General features: G+C 41.2%; 1 protein-coding gene across 7 annotated transcripts in view; it reads right to left on the bottom strand.

Annotated features, from left to right (window-relative positions):
• Nucleotides 1-22,563, bottom strand: part of VGLL4 (vestigial like family member 4) — a 144,952-nt gene that overhangs the window by 46,381 nt on the left and 76,008 nt on the right. The gene's annotated exons all lie outside the window — the stretch shown is intronic.

Here is a 22,563-nt window from a genome sequence, read left to right on the forward strand (position 1 = left end):
TTTATAGTATTTTTATTGGCAGGCATACTATTTTTATAAGAAGGAACAATCCAACACTGAGCTTTATTCATTTCAGGTCATGAATTGTTGAAAGCTGATTGCTTAAGTTCTAATTTGTTTTGAAGAGCCATAGCTTAGTAGTAGAGCATCTGCTTTGCATGCAGAATGTCCCAGGTTCAATTCCTGACATCTCCAGATAGGGCTGGATAGCTACGGCCCATCAGTGCAGACAATTCTGAGCTAGATGGACCAATGGTCTTATTTCATAGTAGCAGCTTCCTACATTCCTAATATTGTTCCATCTGAGGTAAGAAAGGGGCTCCAGTCCATTAATTACCAGTTCTATGATATTTTTATGAAGATGGGTCAACTCAAATTATTCTTCTTGTGGACATACTATAGATTTATATAATGGTGCTATAACTAGCTCATATGTGCAAAAAGTAACACTACTCCTGCGCTAGTTTTCAACTAAGTAAAATAGTAATAAACACAGGGGAAAAACATGTTAAAAAGACTTATCTCCAGTCTATAGTTGTGACTATGATATGATTATTCCCCACACATTGGGTTAGATCCAGACTTCACATTTGGTAAACAGAAATGCTTTTTCAATCCACAGAAGGATTTCCAGTCGACAGAGAGATCCCACTGGTGGAGGAGATTTTTGCCAATTCTTTCCTCCCCTGCAGCCTCTAGCAGAACCCCGTTCTGGTCCGGAAGATCCCTCCAACCCTCCAGAACAAAGTGTGTAGGGGGAGGGGGAATGGGCAAAGTTGCCTCCCTCTGCCAGTGGGAATGACCTCTGCTCAAGAGATGTTCCTGCCTGCAACAGTGAAGGCTGGATCCCACCCATGGTATAGTTACTTTATGCACAGCATTTACTGCATTTGTAACGGACTTCTTCCAAGGGAGCGCAAAGCAATGGCTTAGCTCCACAAATTTTCTATGAGGAAAGTTATGCCAAGAGATAGTGGATAAATTGTAAGCCACTATGTAAACTGCTTAGAGGTTTTTGATGAATAAATCTTGTTAAATAAAAATAAACAAACAGATGTGATCCCTAACCCAGTGAAAATTTGAACAAAAAGCCTCTCTGCCCCATTACATTACCCACTGAACCAACTGCAGTGTTTTTCCCCCCTATTTGCAATTTTTAAGCATAGGAAGCTGCCTTACAGCGAGTCAGGTCATTAGTCCATCTAGACTAGTACTGTCAACTTTGACAGACAGCAGCTCTCCAAGGTTTCACACAGGGGTCTCTCCCAGCCCTAACTGAAGATGCTGCTCTGCACTGAGCTGTGATCATTCCCCTAAAAAAGGGCTATACTCAGCAGGGGATAGTACTGACATTGCCAGCACAGACCTGCACCAAAGTCTTAAGCAAGCCTCTGAAAATATATTGAGGTTAAAAAAGGCAAAGGGTCTCCTATGCTGACAGCATCTAGATTTCACTCTCTTCAACCAAACAGCATCCCCAGCTGGATCCAACAAAGAATGTGTAAGGAAGGGGAAGCCCACTTTTCCCTAATCTAGCAAGAAAAACTGTTTTCTTCTCCTGCTGAAACTAAGAATTCTAAACTCTCAAAGGCCCACTCATAAGGATGAGAATATAAAAATAATTAGATTTTAGATTTTGTAATGCTTATTACACAACCAAAATTAATGTTATCATTAAAAAAACATAGTACTACTTTTCCTAAATGTTATCACCCAATTACGCTCTTTCTTTGCACACCATATAAACTGCATTATTACATTCCTGATTTCCCTAAATTGGCAATGTTTTATGATATTCACATGTATATATACACCACTATTTTTTCTTCAAGAGTTTACATTTGTAACTATTTTTTCCCAGTGATGCCCACACCATTTTTCTTAAATGCATAACTAAAAGAACAGTAACACATATCTGAGAAAGAAATTGTATTTGCTACAACATATTTTTATATTGCATGCAATGCACAGGCGACATATAAAAGGAACCCTGTATAATATATGCAAAAAATACTATTTTGGTGTGAAAGGAACCACTAGGGACTAATCTCCTGTATGTTCACTAGCAAAAATAAACATTTTGTCAATTTAGTAGGCAAGATGTAAACTAGCAAATATACTGTGGCTTATAAACAAGCCACAAGTCATGATTTCTATCCAAGACTCTGGCAACAAAATTAAACTGTAACTTTCCACCTGAACATTAAAATCAAGATGCTCCACAGCAGGCCAGGCACTCTAGTTAACCATCTGGACATTCTGCTGTTTCAATACACAGATTATTCAAAAGCCTTAAACCTTCTAATCTACAGAATCTGAAGCTATATTTTTTCTTTTCAGTCTTTAATGTTTTTGAAACAATGTTATCCTCCAAGAATAATTTCTAAAATTGAAAATATACCTTTTGATGGATGAAACATGTATAAGAGTGCTTAGGATGAACACAACAACTCCATTAGGAGCTCAATTCCAAAACTTACGTAACCCTAGACTAGAGAGCTCAATAAAATGATATCTTCATTTGTAAGACATGCAATATACAATTTGTCACATATGTGCTATGATGACATTCTAACAGGAACCATTTCACTTTGGCATTAGCACAGTTCTATCAAATCATATACTCCCAAACTGCAAAAGAAACTGTTCCTTCAGTTTTATAATCTTAGATAGACAAATTGGCACCAACTTCAAAAGATGAAATCTCAGGCACTCAGCTATTTGATGCAACCTAAATTACTTTCATCCTGTTTCTGTGTTCAAGGTCACCCTTTGAAGTCTTCCAATATTTGAAGAAAATAAAATGCAGTAGGAATGTCCATTATCCAACCTAGAGAAGTGTTTTAGTTTTCAATAATAGAAATTAAATAGGGCCTCGTACCATGGAACAGAACTTCCTAAGGCTATCATTCCCCTCCACCAAATGTCAGTAAATTAAATGCTTGTTGGGCTATCTACTACAAAGAGTACAAAATAATTAAGTGCACATAATAATAATTATGGTTTCCAACTACCACCATTAGATACCCTAAAACACATCTGATTTGGAATGTAAAGCATTTAGGTGCTAAGCACCTCAAGAGCTGCTTTAGATGTTTATACTGAACTGATGAATGCAGTCACTTCTGCTTCATGCGCAACATTTCTTGTAACATTCAAAGAGGAGTTTGCACGGACAACCTGCACAGGCTGCAAATGAGGGAGGATTTTGATAGGCTGTGTCTACATCTTCAGCCTAAGCAACATTATGAGTAAACTTCCCTTTGGTTGTTAAAGTGTACAACCAGCTAAATGCAAATTGTATAACTGGCTAGCAGTGCTACTTCAAGAAAATCTGAAGCCACTTGCTAAGCCATAGTTAAGTCACTAACCCAACAACAAACCATGGCTTATTTTGGTGAGCAAACCATAGTTAAGGTACTGGGTTCAGATGTAATACACAAAAAACCCCAAACAATTAATATTTATTTAAACCATGGTTTAACATGATATGTGTGTAGTTTATTTTTGCCAAAAATTGGTGTCCTGAAGGTATGTAGATCTCACGTATGGGTTTTTGTGTCCATCACTCTAGGTTTTAATACCCTTTGAATCCTGGACTGAGAAAGAAGAAGAGCATACATTAACAAGGAGAAGCAGAAAGTAGAGGCAGCTAAAGGGCAAGGGGAAAGGCCCATGCAAGCAAAGTAAGATGAACACAACCACAATTATTTGCGGTTGTACTCAGCCTGTTGTATTCAGAACCAAGATACTGTAGTTTTAAAAGGAGTGGGGAAAGGATGGGATTTTTCTCAGCCCTTCAATATGCATTTATGTGCTTTTAAAAATGCACCCAAGTACCAAAAGTTCATTCTCTTTCACACTCACAAATATATTTTCAAATCTTTTCTTCTCTGCGGTACTAGAGTTTCCAAATGGGAAAGAAAAACCACAGTTCAGTCTATTAAAACAAAATGCTGCCACACACTGCATATGTCTTCCTCTGCCTGACCACATTCTATGGTAACCAGACTGACATCATCCCACTGGCAAGGTAACACACTGATAAAACAAATGTGCTTTTAAAAAAAAATCCCCAGGGCCTACGCCAGCCTTCCAAATTCATTACTGTATAGGCCTGTGTCTAGCCTGCAACAGAATCACACATACAGCCAATGCATATTCATTGCACCACTCAGAATGCTTCTCTTTGTTTCAGCAAGCAGCTGGGCTGGGACACAGGGTATCTGCATCTCTCAAATAGCTCAGCTTATAGCAACATTCATCAACATTTTTTCCCCAAGATCTGGAATGTTAGGCAACATGATGAAGTATAAACAAGATAAACAGAGATAACAATGTGACGTATTGTCTGTACGCTATAGCAATACATCATGTGTACATCCATACAGCTGCAAGCTCACAAAACAAAAAAATATTGCAGTCTAGGTATAACAATTTTCAATTAACACATTTAAGACTTCCCCACCCCCATCCCAATCTGGCAAACCTAACCTATGACTATCAAGCGAGATCATACAAGTATATTTATTCTGTTTGGAATTATAATACATCCACACACTAAACAACTTCCAGTTATCTGTAGGGTTTTTTCTCCCCTTAAGAGAGTTAATCTAGTCAACACTCTACTTTCTCCTACACAAAATTCACAGCCATATTTTAATGTGGCCTAATAAGATAGCTGAAAAGTCTTTAAATACTGTCGTAACTAATCTCTGTGTTACAAAAAGTGCAATTTTTAGAAATTAGTTAATGGTATGAGAGATGGGCCACACCAAGTACGAAGGGCCAAGCCAGATATGGGGTGGTACAGCGTTCAATGCTAATCCTACTCAGGATAGACCCATTGAAGTTAATGGACATGACTAACTTAGGTTCATTATTTCAGTGAGTCTGCTCTGAGTAAGACCCCATGATGCAGACAGCCACATTTTATTCATTCATATGCCTGCCTCCTACACATTAAAAGCGGGGGGGGGGAAGTGTCTATTTTAAAAAAATGTTTATTCAGATAAGGAGTAGAAACCTCAAACCTCTCTCCCCCATGACAACACTTGAAATAGTCCCCCACCCCCCAATCCTGGCTCTAAAGTGAGATGGTGATGGAGCACAGGCAGGTAAGGAAAGAGATGGCACAGCTCTCCACTTCTGCAAGCACATTTTGATGTAAAAGGCAGACTACGCCTATTGCCCTTTGTAGTTGTGATTGAGAGAGACATAGGTAAAAACAAGTATGGCCGCCCCCAATAAATCTTGTTTACTCCTAAGAAGGAAGGTGTCACCTACCTAAACACATACTTCTCAATGAGGTGGGAAACGTGAATGCTCCAAAAAAACTCCCAAACCTCTATTACAGAAAATCAAATATCAGGAGAAAGGGTTCTCGTTTACCCTTCTCCCTAACATGCTAGTTTTTGTACACGCACAGGCTTTTTGATAGAGCAGTATTCAGTCTTACAAGCCCCTGCCTATGTGATCTAAAATCACAGCCTATTTTGAGATGATAAATTCCACACAGTGTCTCAAGCTGACATGAGGAAAAGTGTCCTTAGAGGACTCAGAACTTACTGTGTTTATTTTTCATATATGTCCTATTTCACCAGAAGATACCCCATGTTTACATTTGTGCAGAGCAAAAACTAGCTTGGCCTGTTCCTGTCCCTTAGCAGGGAGTCAATACGTAGAAATCAGCAGCTGAAGCAAAACATTATCAACTGCTCATTGCTGCAGATCAAGCTGCTGCTAAAAGGATCAGCTAGAGAGGGTGCTTCTGAAATTGGCAACCTTACTCACAAGTGCTAACCCTACTCATAAGTGGACCCAAACAAGGCTTCCAATCTAATACTTAGCACCAATTACTTGGATTCTGGAGATCATAAGGAAATAATTCTTCTGGTCACATTTCATTTCTCTGTTAAGCACTGGATATGCCCAAATTCCACAGGATACTCCATAGGTGGTCCAAAGGATTAAGGCATAGATTAGAGTTTCTTGAGGAAGTTGCAAGACAAATAGGTTATACAAAATCTTAAGAGAACTCAACAAAGTCTCTTAGTACCACATCCTAGTTCCCAGTGACACTGAGTTGGTTTTTCATACTTCACAAGTCAAGACTTCAAGTGTAATGTTATTCTAGGCTCCATTTTAACGATAGTACATCAATATGTACCTAAATTTAAGTATATGTGTAATCTTAGTGAACTATTCTTAGCTGCCTTTATGCTTTTGACTGAGGCATTGACTGCACTGCCATTCATACCCTGCACTATTTCATGCATAGCCCACCATGCTAATCACTTCAACAGCAACCCTGTTTGCATTCTAATCTCCAATATTTTCAGCTGCAAAAGGTGCTATTTTAAACAAATATACATTTGGCCACTGAACATTTTTCAGTCACATTTTAATTAAGAGGAAAAGTGCCACCCCTATTGAATATAATTTATAGCATTTTGTCTTAAACAGCAAGAAGCTCACAAGATAAACTGTCTCCCAAATAACTACTGTTTCTCCTCTGCCCCACCCCCACAGTGCAAAAGAACTGTCTCAGATTTGAAGATTTCTGTTTTGATTTATTAGCCAAGTAACATTTTTACTTATGACATCTGTCATAAACATGCTAGAGAAACTAGAAGGTGCACCTGTCAAGAAGTGGGGTTGGGGTTGGCATTTAGCAGGATTTAGTGAATCCTGCTCTACCCATTTATAAACATAAAACAATGGCCCAGATGCATTATGATGTTGGGGTCAGTCTTTTAACATTGGAAGGTTTAGAACCATCCCAAAATTACTCTTTGTTTTGTTGACCTTACCTAAATGCACGTTGTCTGCCCTAGTCAGGCTAGATACTGTAATACTGAAAGTCAAATTCATGAACAATTGTTATTTACTGGTTTAAACTACAATGGCTGGATAATACCAGGATTGCCCATTAAGAACTGAGTACACTGTGCGCCCAGCTTAGGCCTGAATGTAGCTTGTCACGGACTGAACTCAATTGCTCATCAGTGGATATCTAGAAAAATATCATTAGGAAACAACTGGCTGAGGCTGCTTTGAATAAACTTAGTTTGTCTATATATATACCACTACGCTTTAAAGATGTAGATTATTTCACAGATCGTTCAAAAAGCATTCAGAGAGCTACGTTTGAATAAATTTGATAGTGTATGCTGGGGTGTGAGGCACAGGCTGCAATCCAAAACACACTTACTAGGCCCTACTGAACTTAGTGGGCTTACTTTTGAGTAAACATGCATGAAAATGGGAATGGACTGCCTTCAAGTCGATCCCGACTTATGGCTACCCTATGAAGAGGGTTTTCACAGATAGGAGCATTCTAGTACATCAGCTTTTTCTGCTGGAGGTTAACCTGAAACTTGGGGTGTTATTTTAAAGGCTTGAATACAGCACAATAAACAAAGTATCTCGAGAGAGAGCAGAACACATCCATAAAAATCAGTAGGGCCCCGCTTATACGGCGGGTTACGAACCAGGCCCCTGCCGTAAAGCGAAAATCGCCGTAAAGCGGAACCCATTGACTATAATGGGTTGCGTCGTGCGAAAATGATGCAAAATGACGCAAAAGCGCAAAATCTGCTTTAAAATGGGGAATTTCCCCTAATTGAAAGCCGCCGCATCAGCAGAATGCCGGAAAACGGAATGCCGTAAAGCGGGGCCCTACTGTAGTATAAAAATACTTAGCCAGTGCCTGGACAGTGATACACAATAACCAATGGTTGAGCTATACATCAGAAAAGGCCTGACAGAAGAGTCTTACACAGCGGTACTTGTTTCATAGTAATAGGCAAGGCGTTCCACAATCTAGGCTTAAGACACACTATATGCCCTCTGTCTTGTACAAGCAAGGCAAACATCAGGTGCCACCCTTAATAGTGCCTCTCCAGTTATTGGGCAGGAAAATATGGGACAAGGTGGCCCCTCAAACTGGTTCATGGTTTAATATACTTACCCTAAGACTTTGAATTTGGCCAGGTAGCATATAGGCTAGCCAGTGCAGTTCCTGAAGCAGAGGTTTTATACTCTGTTAATGGAAAGCCCCTATAAGCACCTGGGCTACTGCATTTTGCACAAGCTACAGGTTCCATATCAAGCGCAAGAGTCTCACATAGAACAAATTGCTGTAGTCTAATTTTGAGGTTATCATCACCTGAAGCATAATGATCAAGATATCCTGATCCGTGACTATGAATAGCAGCAGTTGTATTACCAGACAAAGTTTATAGAAGTCATTCCTAGCCACCAAGACCACTTGGGTGTTTAGTGATAAAGATGGACCTAGGAACACACTCAGGCTACGAATCTGCTCTCTCAGATGGTGTGCGACCCCATCTAGAACAGGCAATTTGCTGTTTCCCAGATACAGAACCAGTCACCCACAGTGCCTCCATCATACCATCATTCAAGGTCAGTTTAGTGGCCCTCATCCAGCCCACCACTGAGCTGCTTCCAGGCATTGGTCTGTGGCTTGCACAGCCTCACCTAGTTCAGATCTGAGTGTCATCCCACCCCAAAAACACTTGAATAACTGCTTCCACAGACTTTATACAGATGTTAAAAAGCACGGCTGGTAAAAGGGTGTCCTGTGGCACATTATAAAGTAAACACCATGGGGCCAATAAGCACTCTCTCAATGCTACTCCCTGGATTTGACCTGACATACAGGATCAGAATCACTGCAGGACAGTGCCTCCAATATCCAGCTTAAATAGTCTGTCCAGGAGAATGCCATGGTCAATGGTATCAAAAAGCTGCAGAGAAATCAAGAAAAGACAGAAGTCACATTCCTGTGTCCCTCTCTCGATAAAGGGCATCTATCAGGGCCACCAAGACTGATTTAATCCCATCATCATGCCTGAATCCAGACTGAGAAGGGTCTAAGTAATGGGTATCCTGCAAGAGTGCCTGCTGCTCCTCTGCCACAACTTTCTCCAGTATATTGCCTAAAAGGGGGATATGTGCAACTGGTCAGTAGTTGCTCTGTATCAGTGGGTCCAATGTGGATTTCTTGAGGAGTGACCGTTGCTCCCTTGAGAACAGTGGGGCCCATCCCCTCAACCCAGAGATGTGTTGACTACGTCCTGTATCCACCCAGGCACACCCTCTCTGCTAGTTGTATTAGCAAAGAAGAGCAAGGATCAAGAGAACATACTGCTGCAAGCTCTCTGATTGCATCATCGACCGCATCGGCTAAAATTGATCCCACAATCTCAGATTAAACATGGCATTGGGCACCTCAACAGAGATTGCAACAACTCAATTCCCAGTTGAGCAACTTTGTCCTCAAAGTTCAAACCAAAACTGCCACGGAAGGCCTCCAAGGGCACCAGAGATCCATCCACCACAGCAGATGTGATCAACTTCGGATCTGCTGGCTGGCTATTAGAGGACATAATGCAGCTAGCAAGGTAAATCTTAGCCATGGGTGTATGCTCTAACTCAGCCTTTCCCAACCAGTGTGCCTCCAGATGTTGTTGGACCACAACTCCCATCAGCCTCAGCCAGCATTGCCAATGGCTGAGGCTGATGGGAGTTGTGGTCCAACAACATCTGGAGACACACCGGTTGGGAAAGGCTGCTCTAACTAGTGTTAAATCAGCTTCAGAATGAAGTGTACACCATTTGCAATGTAGTTGTCATCTGGCCTGTTTCATCATCTGCAACTCTCTAAACTACCAAGGGGTTGAGTGGGCTCTACTGTGCAGGACAGGACGCTTGGGAAACTAAAGCCTGTGCAGGTAAACCTGCTCTTTCCGCCAGGAAATCCCAAAGAGTATTTCAGAATTCCTTGGATTCCTTAAGTCTCTGACAGCTTTCCCATTTTAATTCTACCTCCATCTCTGTAGGGCAGTGTTTATCACAGCGGGCTGAGATCCATCAGTGGGCTTTGGGCCACTTTCAGGTAGACCTCAGCTACAGCCTGCCCAGCGTCTCCTCACTTGCCTGCCCTGCCTTCTAGCCACACCACAGCCTTTGGGTTGGATCAATGGCAGCACCAGCAACTCCTTGCATACAGAGTAAATGTAGGCAAGAGACAGGGAAGATGGGGGAAAGGCGGGGAAGATGGGGGAAAGGCGGAGAAGAAGGGGGGGAGGTTTCCCTTGGGGAGAGGACCAGAGGAAGTGTTGAAAGAAATTTGAAAGTGAGAAGTGAGATAAAATGTTAATATTTTATAACAACAAACAAACAAACAAGAAATATGCCACCCTGGGCTCCTCTTGGGAGGAAGGGCGGGATATAAATAAAATAATAAATAAATAATAAATAAAACAGAAAGGAAGGGGATACTAGCAGAAAGTTGTTATAGAAGGAAGAAGTGAATGAAAGGACCAGAGGTGGGATGAAGGAAACCAGCAGTTTGGGGTTGGTCAGAATAAGATATTAGTGTGAAAGGAGAATGGGAGAAGAAATTACAGGAGATGGACTAAAAAAATACTTTGAGAATCATGTGGGGGTAATAAGGGACAAAAACATCAAATTAAAAAAGACTTCTCCACTTAGAGCCTCTGAATCAACAAATTGTACCTGAACTGGGGAGCCTATCACAATACCTCCAGAGCAAATATCTGCACTTAGCTTCAGGAAAACTGAGCTATGGAACTCCTTGCACCCTGGGAAATGCTGTTGTAATCTCCTAAAACTGATTAGAAATCAGTACAAGGTGATGTCAGCAATTGCCAGCTGATTTTGTCAAACTCTGCCTCCATATGCCACCATTTTGTGACTGGTGGGCCTCAGTAATTTTCTCAGGTGGGCTCTGGGGGTAGAAAGTTTGAGAATCCTTTCTGTAGGGAAGAGCTGCTGCCAGAAGTCCAAAGTTTACCAAGAAATGATCTGATTGTGACAAAGGGGTGCTGTGGATCCTCTCTCTTCTCTCTTTCAAACCTCTCACACTCAGACCAAAGCCAACACCCACTTCACAGTTTTGATCAGCAGCAATTCCCACAACCACAGTGGCTGGGGAAAGCGCTGCAATAATCACAGGATTTTCTACAGAGTATATCCATGATTTCAAATCTGAAATGTTGGTTTCAAAACCATCTTTTGGTTTACTAAATGCTCAGTAACAGGTTCTGTGTTCCTTTTTCCTATTTTGTGACTCAAATGGGAATCCTTGGTGTGCATATAAATGTGAATTACAGAGACAACAGTATGTATTTTTCTATAGAATGCAGAAAATTAAAACAATCCCCTCAGTCAACTAGTAGAGTGCAACAACATGTGGCCCCAGATATGAGATGCACGTCAAAAGATTTCTTCAGGAAGTTTGGCGGAATCTGGATAAGCATCACAACCCAGATGGAGATGTCCATCCAGATGTGCATCTCATTAGCTGTATCAGTCTTCACTAACCTGGTACTCAGCTATGCTGTCTGGGGCTGATGGAGTTGTAGTCCAAAACATCTGGAGGCACCAGGTCAGTGAAGGCTGAGCTATGCAAGTGTGGACTACTTCTGTCCATGGATTTTGCTTGATGGTTTCAGTCATATATGCTTAATTATACATTCCACGGAAGGAAATATTCTACTGTGTGTAGATAATCTGGATGCATGGGAAAGCTATTTTAGTTTCTATAGATGGGTACATTCACAAAACTAAATGTACCTAATATGAGACTTCCCCATTTTGTCTTCAAAACTGATGCAAGCATCAATACACTAAGAGGAAGCTGAAGTTTACAAAACAGCAACAACTAAAAATCTGTGAACGCACAAAGCTGTTTATCTAAACATGCAATACATTAGATATGGAGTTCAAATTACTGTTGCTTTCCAAAGTCATAGCATCACTGAATCCTTGTCTTCTTTTTCTCTGTTATCCTGGAAAGTGACTTCTTTGAAACACAAGACACAGGAAAGAGAAACTGATCAAAGGCCTGTCTGTCACTGGGTGAAAATGATAAAAGCTTAATGACTGCCCTTCCACTTCAAAAGTAAATGTGTGCAAGAGTAGGGTTACAACATAAAAATGAGTTACAACTTGTGTTTGTAACAACATCTTAGTGTGATATCTTGACACATTTTGCAATGCCAACCATGAATTCTAGTTTTACAACAAGATGGAAAAAAGGTTGAAATATTGTTTATATTAACCTTGGTTTTACTTATGGACAACCATGCATGTATTTAGTTATGCTGCAGTGAAATGTTAATCACTGCAGCATGAATGTTAATGGCTTCCCCAACCATCTCCCATCACTCTCAACAACCAATCTAGTGATGACCTCCATTCATTTGAATGAAAGCTAAACAAACAAACAAACTGCTAGTCACTAAAGTGCCACAAGACTTCAACAGCAATTCTAGCCCTGGCCAGGGAGCAGTGGGGTGAAGCAGCAGATTGACCACCACATCCCAAGCTCAGCTGTTTGGGAGGATGGGATATTTTATTGTTTGCTGTGCCAGCTCCACATTGGTGCAGTTGAGAGGCCCAAATCAGGACCCTCTCAGGGTAATGAAGCAGCACTGGATCCAGCAGATCTATGGTCAGCTCTGCCCTGCTTCAGCCACAGCCCATTTCCAGGCCCTATATGCTTGCTACTGCAGGTGTTAACAATACTGGTAGTAACTTCTGAAGCATGACACTTTGAGCAAGTGAAGTGGGGGCACAGCCTGGCAGACAGACATTTCCAGCATATCCTAGCCCCCTCCAGTAGTACTGATCAGGGAGTTGGGATTCACCCTATGCTGGAACATTTAGCCTCACTTAACAGAATTGTGTCTCTGTTAAGATTCTTGGCATTTCTGTCTCCAAAATTTGAACTCAATGTAGCCTGTACATTTAAGCCAAATATGTCAATTCAGAAAAAGGTTTTATCAGGTTAGCTGCCAAGCAGGGTGACTAATATATCCTTAAATATTTGGTGTCCCTTGCAAACCAAATAATCATGTCAGCTTGTCACTGTCTATTAACAACTTTGAGCTGTTGTTCTTTGAAAGGCACCCTGGTATTGTGCACCAGGCTATTTTCCCCATGTTAAATGTGGGAAACAGATACAAGTCAGACAATGAGAGGTTTCATCATCTTCTGGACAGATTTCTTCTAAATCTCAAGACATTCAATCCATGCAGTTAAAAGTCAACTTCAAGCATTGCCCACAGTTTTATGGCCAGGGCAGGAGAGGAGAAACAAAAAAAGAGGACATGAGAACTGTCTGAATAAAAATTCTAGCCTCTGCGTCTCTCATAGACCAGCTTCTAATATACTGGTATCTTCAGATCCGATGTGCATATTGGTTCATATATGAAAGGCACATTCTTCCAGTATCCTTAAAAAAAAAAATAGTAAACATCCACCACCCAAACTATAATGATGGATGAAGGCAGAGTATCTTAAGGAAAGCCCAAACTATGACTAGACCCCTGAAACCAGGAATGGATTATGGGCTAACTAGAATGGGCTGCTGCCTTTCAGAAGGAGCGGGGTGAGATTACTTTCTTCTATGCTATTACAATAATCCCACCAAGGGGAAGAAAATGCAAACCCCATTTCTTTCCAGGAACCATCCAATCATAAGAAATTGTCCTGAGAGTGGAAATGCTAAAACCTGGGTTTCATAATCAATAGTTTCATCTGCTATTGATTGTTTTAAAAAAGAAGCTCACTGAGAAAAAAGGAAAACAATTTTAAAAGCGAGTCATTTCTCTGGCAATCTAGAGGAGTGCTTCTGAACAAGTAGAACAAACTGATGTGTGTCAATGTCTCAAACTTTCCAAAAAAGCATAAGGTTTATATTCCAAGTTGCATATGCTACAGAACTCTATTATAAGGGAAAGAAGCTCTTGAAATGAGAAAACTTTGCAAACCTCTTGAGGGGGAGGTGAAATTTGCACTACCATTTTCAGGACAGATTGTGTGTTTATGGGAGTTCCCATTTACACACATGTAATCTAAGGCACACCAGTAAGTTAAACATTGAATAGTGTGGACAAACAGTTGTTCATATCAATGGCTCTTGACATAGTTACACCTAACTGTAAAACAGAAAGGACTGAGATAATATGGTGGATCATTCAAATGGAATAGTTTCAAGAAGCTACCATGACTCTAACTATATGTGTGAAACAGAAGCAAAGGTTCCTCTGGGCATACAGAGTTGGCCATATCAAATGTTATTGACTGGCTTTTGTGACAACAGTGCTTTCTTTTGCAAAAAAAAAAAAAAAAAGGTTAACTTGAAACTTCAAGTGAGTCCTTCTTAAAGGTACTAGAAGCAAAAGAAGCCCTGGCTGTAACACAAGTAACCAGGGATCCTGCATTGAAAGACTCAATTCAAAGCAAGTTGCTGTTTTTGCTTTCTGTACTGTCTTTCCTAAATGTTTTTATTGTTAAATCATTTTGGGATTCTTTATGGGAAGCTATACATAACTAGAATAAATACATAATCTGAGAGGTGGATGGCAAGGTCACCTCTCAGATTACGTATTTATTTCATTTGGATCATAGCAAATGACCACTTCATTGTTAAATTGAAGGGCAAGATAATACTTTCACCCATTATACTGAAAAACATAGGCACAAGAAAAACTGGCAAAAATCAGGAATAAATTTGTATAGATAAGAGGAAAATCCTTTTCAGATCTAGGATACAACAAAATGTGCTATTAGCTGTTCCTTCAGGGCAGCCCTCCTCAGATTGTCATGTGACAAAAAAGCAAAACAGTACGGCTAACATGAATAGTAAAAATCTGTGACATTGCAAAAAAATTAAGCATTACATAAAATTCAAAAATGTAGGTTCCTAATGTGACTTATTTCAAAAGAAAAGCTTCAAAATCACTCAGAAAGTCCCTAAATGTTCCTTGCATGACACCAGAAGAATTCAGTGGCTGCCTGATAGCCAATTACTTATCCCTATCTACAGTACTATGAGATCCAGTGTGGTGCAGTGGTTAAGGTGTTGGACTATGACCTGGGAGACCAGGGTTCAAATCCCCACATAGCCATGAAGCTCACTGGGTGACCCTGGGCCAGTCACAGCCTCATGAAAACCCTCTTCATAGAGTCGCCATAAGTTGGAATCAACTTGAAGGCAGTACACACACACACAGTACTACAGAGGCAGAACTTGTGAAATGCCTCCTGCAGCATGTCCTTCTGTCATGCCTTTGAATTTCTTTGACACCAAAGTTACTTATAAAGTGGAATTCTCAGGATTCTATCACATGCCTTGGTCATCAACTGGGACAACTTTCATCCTTTGTTCTTCACCAGATAATCCCCAAGAATACGATCTATACAAACAAGAAACAGGAAGCACCGATTTGGAAAAGAGAATACTGTGAAGTGTGGATCAGATATGGAGAGGGATATAGCTGCAGCAGTTCACTGACAGGAAAGGGTAAAGGAAAGGGTAAAGCTTCTTTAAACAAACAACCCCCACAGACACAAAGCCTTCAGTTGATGCTTTTTCCTGTGGCTATTGAAAAACCACCCCTGAGAAGCAGATGCAATTGAATAATAAAGTTCATGGTGCTGTTGGGAGATACAGCAGCAATCTGAAATAATCCCTGATCTAATTGTGTGGCTGTTATTGCACAGGCATGGGAGGAGGAGAGAATCAGAAAAGATGTAAATGGAACTGGCAACGGATCCAGTCATTCACTTCTTACTACAAAAAATGGAAATGGACTGCCTTCAAGTCGATCCCGACTTATGGCTACCCTATGAATAGGGTTTTCATGGTAAGTGGTATTCAGAGGGGGTTTACCATTGCCTCCCTCTGAGGCTAGTCCTCCCCAGCTGGCTAGAGCCTGCTCAGATTGCCACAGCTGCACAAGCCAGCCCCGTCCTTGTCCGCAAGTGCCAGCTGGGGGACAACTGGGCTCCTTGGGACTATGCAGCTTGTCCATGGCTGCACAGGTGGCAGGACACGTAACCCCTGAGCCACTCCCTGTGGGGGTGATCTTTAGCTGGCCCTTTACACCCAGGAGACACGAGCGGGGATTTGAACTCACAGACTCTGGACTCCCATCCAGGCAAACATGTCCTTAAATAAATTCAGGGATAAATCTTTTAAACAGTTTTATGCTTTGGCTCAGATTCATTAAACCGGCTAATTAGTTTGTGTCAACAAATAATTACCTATTCCAGGGTGTCCAATAGGGTGTGCTCCAGATGTTGTTAGATTCCAGTTCTCATAATCTCTGACCACTGGCCAGCTGGCTGGGGCTAATGGGAGTTGGAATCCAACATTGATTACTCCTGATCTATTCAGTCAGTGATCAAGAATGTATAAGCTACAGGAAGGTGGCACAACCTAATGACCAAATGTTGCTTTCTTTGGAGAAATGAATGGTCATTGTATGTGATTCAAACAGCTACTGGCAGAAAGTGTCAAGACACATAAGAAAGTATGGGCATTGCACTCTGGCCAGGATCCAAACATTCACTTGCTATGATCACTAAACATCCTTTCTCACTCTGGTGAATATGAAGCCAAGAGTGACAAAATTGTGACAAGGTGCTCCATGTCTCTCTCCAGCTTGGAGTGGTGGTGGGAGAGAAAGAATTCACTTTACTCATGGTCTCAAACCTACCATGATATCACAGATTTTAAAAAATCCCCTCTCCAAAGGGCAGGAGGGGCAAGATCAGTCATGAGCACAAAGAGGGAAAAGAGTGGGGAAGGGAAACACCTTCCAGTCGCTGCTTAGCATTTGTGTGGTGAAAGAAGCCACATTTAAACTGAGTTGCCCCTAGATATGCAAATATTTTGTATAATATTAGCATAGCTTACATCTGGGACTTGAATTCATGATGTATTAATGCTTTACATGTAGGATCTGGTAACCATGTGTAACCTTGCACAGAGAAGCTTCTTTTAAGCCAGCTCTATCTTTCTGCATATCATTTTGGGTAATAATAATAATAAATAAAATTTTATTTTTGAGTCGCCTATCTGTCCGAGTAAACGGACATTCTAGGCGACATACAATAATATAAAACATAATATACATATCAAACAACAACATAATTAATCTAAAAACCAACCTTCAATTTAAATACAGCATAAAACTAATCCACCCCAATCCTATAGGCCTGCCTGAACAGCCAGGTCTTTAAGGCTCGGCGAAAACCTATCAAGGAGGGAGCATGTCGCAGATCAAAAGGAAGGGAATTCCAGAGGGTGGGGGCCACAATCGAAAATGCCCTCTCTCTGGTCCGCACCAGCCTAGCTGTTTTAACCGGTGGAACCGAGAGAAGGTCTTGTGAGGCTGATCTCGTCAGGCGGCATAATTGGTGATTCTGGAGGCGTTCCTTCAGATAAACTGGGCCGAAACCGTATAGGGTTTTAAAGGTCAACACCAACACCTTGAATTGGGCCCGGTAGGCAACTGGTAGCCAGTGAAGATCTATTAACACTGGAGTAATATGATCACAGCGACGGCTATGCTTGATCAAGCGCGCCCCCGCATTCTGTACCAGCTGTAACTTCCGGACCGTTTTCAAGGGTAACCCCATGTAGAGCGCATTACAGTAGTCTAAGCGGGAGAAGACCAGGGCATGTATCACTTGTGGGAGCAGATGAACAGGAAGGTAAGGTCGCAGTCACTGCAATGACACTGCATTGTCATAACAGTCCTTTCTGAGCTCTGGTGCAACCAATTTAAAAGGTTTTCCCACATTGTGGTGCCACACATATTACCAAAAGTGTAAGATGAGTCAATGATCAAATTACCGGGGCCATATCCAATGCTGCAGCTCTGCTTGTGTAATGGACTTCCATGCAGGCGATGGAACTTTCACTTCCTTTCCTGTTGCATACACACCCTCAAAATTAGCTCTGGAGCATTGGGGGATCTTCAGGAGCAAATTTTGGGGGTGCCCAGGGTGAGAGAAAATGGAAGTCCCATTGCACCAGTGGAACTATACAACACCCAGGTTCAGACTATGTTCCCTTCACAAAGCACTAAAAAAGAAAACCATCATTCCAAAAAAAGAGGGAGATTTCTAACAAAAATGAAACAAGAAGCATGACTCAAGTATTAGTAGTCCAGATGCATGCAAAGCTTAAGAATGCTCACTGTGCACATTTAATTTTTCATATTTTGAGACTAGCCCACTTGCATTCAAATGATTTTATAGAGAACTATGAAGGGGCAACCATTTACAAGCAATTAACAATAAACAGCAAACAGGCGTAGTGTGCAAACCTAAAATGTCTTGGTTTACAGCCACTTTCAAGAGTCCTAAAAGTTTTTAGATTTTCATCAAGAAGTTTTCATATTTTGAAAAAGCAAAGTTGCAGTGGTTACAACTTAGTGCTATGACATTTTTGTGCTCTCTTTTTTCATGTTGCATCCTTGTGTCTAGACTCAAAACAGTGAGAAGTTCTCTCTAACTCCAGCCTGTGGTTTCAGTGTGCTCAGCATGAAAACTGTGTATGTCAGCATTCTTTTAGCTGGCTCCATGTGATTTAACTTAAGCCAACCACAGAATGACTGTGATAGCTTTCTGAGATGCCACAGCATGCACGCCTGGGGTTAGGTGGGGGACTGAACAGAAGCAATGTACTCCAGATGTTAGCACAGAACATCTAAAATTATTTATCCAGATTCAGCATACAAGGAAGCATCTTCCTTTCATGCTAAAAATATTTGCACTGAATCCAAGAAACAAGTATGCTTTACAGTTTGTAGAAATCATATCGCACCTCACTCTCCTTATCCCTTTGTCACAATGTATTCTAGAGAAGAGTTCCCACTTTTCAAGGGGACAACTAGAAATTGTTTGCTTCCTCCTTCATAATATTACACAAACTTTGCTGAATTCAGCTTCTAGGTCAGGGACAGGCAAATAAATTTCAAAGATCCAAAGAAATCATAATATTTATTTCTCACAGCACAGTGTTGAGCAGCCTGTGGCCCATGGACCTAATTAGGCCTAGCAAGTCTTAGAGGGTCAGCCTGCCAGGCCATTTTGGGCAAATCACATCCACCTTTCCTGCACCTGACATAAGCTTACTTTACAGGTATGGCTTGAAATTGAGAGTACTCCAGGTTCTTTCCTTTGAATCATGTTGTCCACTGAGGTATGGGCTCTGGGTATGCTTTATGTAAGAATAAGAAATCGACACTCCACACAAATAATACAAGCCTAGGAGAACTGCAAGGGCAGGGGGCCAAGTCTCACGTGACCTGCTTTTGGCTGCATGAAAGCTGATCATCAAGGCTTGTGTAATGCTGTGTACTGAAGTCCCAATGATCAGCTGATTGTGGGCAAAGTGCTGTGCAGGGGGCTTTGTGCACAGCTTTGCAGATGCCACACCTGCAAAGCTAATAGGCGGTGCCTGCAAACCCACTTTGGCTCAGTTGCATCTTTACTTGCCACATTTGATGGCATATATGTTGTCAAGAATAGGGCATGTGGGTTTGGCATGGCTAAAATGGCCTCACAGGTCAAATGGGGATGTGCTTAATCAGGACCATCAGTTGGAGGTTCCTAACCACTAAGCTTACACAGTGCCTACTAGGCTACTCGTATCACTGATCGGCTTACTAGCCTCCCAAAGATTAGCAAGTTGCATTGTTCTTCCCAACTTATTTGGTTAACTATAGCCACTTCTGGACTGTGGCTATTTTGCAGGTGGGATTCATCACATACTAGCAAATTCAGGTTGCACAATTAAAGTGGATTTGGCATTCTTGTGCCACAAACTTGCATTCAAAAGAAAACAGACTTTTTGCAATAAGGAAAATGGCAGGAAAATGCACTGGAAAGTGTGGGATAAAAACTACTTAATACAACATCATATAACCTTCCCACCAACAAATCAGAAAGAATGCTCAATAAGCAAGGGGCATCCTATAACCTCTCCTCAAACTTTGTGCAACCAAATCAGGTTGCTCAGTAACAGGTTGTCTGGAAGCCATCTATGTTTCAAGGCTTTACTTTCAAAAACAAAACTGGTAAGAGTATATCTTTACCAAACAAGATAGTATGTGCAGGTGTGCACTGGACAGTAGTTCCTGCGAATTTCCCATAGGCAACTGGCTGGCCTCTGTGACAGTAGGATGCTGGACTAGATAGGTCACTCACCTCATCCAGCAGGCTGTTCTTATGCTCTTATATACAATGACTTTCACCTGCAATATTCAAATCCATCATGGTTTTGGATTAACTATTAATAAAGTGGTAAAATGAAATAGTATTCTGTGTCACACTTGATGTATACAAGACTGCAACCATAGTCTTGATGCTCTAAACACAGCAAACATGCCCCTGTACCACTATCAATTACCTGCTGGATTCTTGGGCTTTTACTGAACAGGGAATGAAAGCAAAGGGCTTCTAAAATGACATTCAGGCTTCAGATACAGGTAAAGGTTGGCAGGCATTAACAATTAATTTAACAGAACATCTCTTAATTCTGAATGCAATTTTTGCAAAGCTTCCTTTTACAAAAACTTGTTTTGGTTGTTCCTTCCTGCCATTATCTATCTGTATGTATGTATGGGCTCTCTCATTCTAGATGACAGTTTGGGAAAGAGTTTGCTCATTTGCTTGGCTAATTTTCTGTATGCAGTACATTCCCTTCTGACATCCACTCAGCCACAAGCATGGAGTAAATATCTATACTGATATTTCAAAACAGAATTATATATTTATTGCAATATATAAAGCAAAGCAATACTGCTTTTGTATTCATGGTTTAGTTGTCATATAATACAGACTTAATTATACAGCCACAAGAGTGGCTGTATACTATAGTCAGCATGGATTTTTCGCATCCTGCAATGTTGAATTGAAAATACCCCCCATGCCATTCTGATGCTTCCCATAAACTCATTTCAAAACAAAACCTTACAAAACTTAAGTCCTGAACTCAGAAACAAAACACAAAAACTCAGAAACAGAACACAAAACAAACAGAGAAAAACGAGAGTTCAAAGTGTAAAAAGAGAGAGAGAGGGAACAGACACTTTTTGGATTTTTTTCTTTCAGAGTTCTCATAATTTGTTGAAATTAATTAAAAAATCAGCCATGTTCACAGATTACCTGTAATACCTTGCCCCATACTCTGACCATCTTCTGCAATTTAAAAGGTAAAAAAATGCCTGGCTGATTTTTAATTAATTTAAGAAATTTAGGATTGAACTCAATGATAATGTTTGGCATGCTCAGTAAGAATCAACTGTCAGTGTTCTAAAAGCCAGAATCAGAGCTGCTGGGCTTGCCTGATCACGGGGCCACACCCGCACCAGACCTTTATTTCACTTTACAGTCAGGCTTCCGTCAAAGAATCCTGGAAAGTGTAGTTTGTGAAGGGTGCTGAGAGGAGACTCCTACTCACCTGACAGAGCTTCAGTGGCCAGACTGGTTTAACAGTCAGCCACTCTGATTGAACCTCTGTGAGGGGAATAGAGCGTCTCCTAGCAACTCTCAGCACCCTTCACTAACTACACTTCCCAAGATTCTTTGGGATAAGCCATGACTGTCTAAAGTGAATAAAAGGTCTGGTGTGGATGTGGCCACGGACAGCTTTGGTTTAAATTTGGGTGGGAAGCTATATGTGCCTGCTGTAGAATAAAAAGGTGGGGGAAGCTCTGAAAAAGAATGATACTGTTCACAATGTTTTCCTTTTGGAAAGGGGCTTCCCTTCTGCCCAATGCCCATCCACCCAAACTCCTTCCCTCCCACTTCCTCCCTCCCCCTCTCATTCCTGCCCCTCCCCCAGATCATTTTCAACTGTCCTAAGCATGATTGCATGGGGTAAATCCCACTGAACTCAATAAGCATGCAAATGATCAAACTTGCCCTCCCCTCCTCCTCCCTAATATCCCCTCCCTCTTGCCCCTTCCCTACCCCTTCCTTCTCCCTTTCCCCATCCCCTTCCAATCCCCTCCTTCCCCCTCCCTCTTCTTCCTCCTTCGCTCTACTCTCCCCTCCCCTGTGGTCAGTTTTACCTATCCATGACTGCACAGGAGTAAATCCCACTGAACTCAATAAGCATGCAAATGATCAATCCATTCTCAGCAAACTTGCACAGGACCTCATATTTCTATCAAACTCACCATACGCTCAAAGGCACATGTTACTAAATTCTTCCAAGTACACAGGAAGTGGATTGGACTGTGAAAGACCAACCCAAATTGTGTTGGCTTTCTGACAAATTTGTAGGGCAGTACAATATCACAAGAGAGGAGTTCAGGCCTCCTGCTCCCCTGGTGCATTCACTATAGCTGCCCAATTTCCCTGCTTTTTAAAGGTTGATAGAAATATTTGTTGGCTATAGGTAAGTTCTTAAATCGCAAGGTTTTTTGCCTATTTGTGAATATGCTTACATTTTCAATGCAAAGTATGTTCAGAACAATACAATACATTGTTTGAACTTAAGCAAATATTGGGCTTTGTCTCCCAAACTTTCTGGATTTGCATAAAAAGAAGCTAAGCACTGTTAACAATTCTGACTTGCAACTGTGTAAGTCACAAGCCTTAAAGCAAATTGCTCATTAATGCAAAACTCAAGGTTGCAGAGTTAACTTCCAGGCTCAACTTTTGATATTCGTGGGCTGTTTTAGAAGGGGAAAAAAACTGTTT

Source organism: Rhineura floridana, chromosome 3 (assembly GCF_030035675.1).
Source record: "Rhineura floridana isolate rRhiFlo1 chromosome 3, rRhiFlo1.hap2, whole genome shotgun sequence".
Classification (NCBI taxonomy): domain Eukaryota; kingdom Metazoa; phylum Chordata; class Lepidosauria; order Squamata; family Rhineuridae; genus Rhineura; species Rhineura floridana.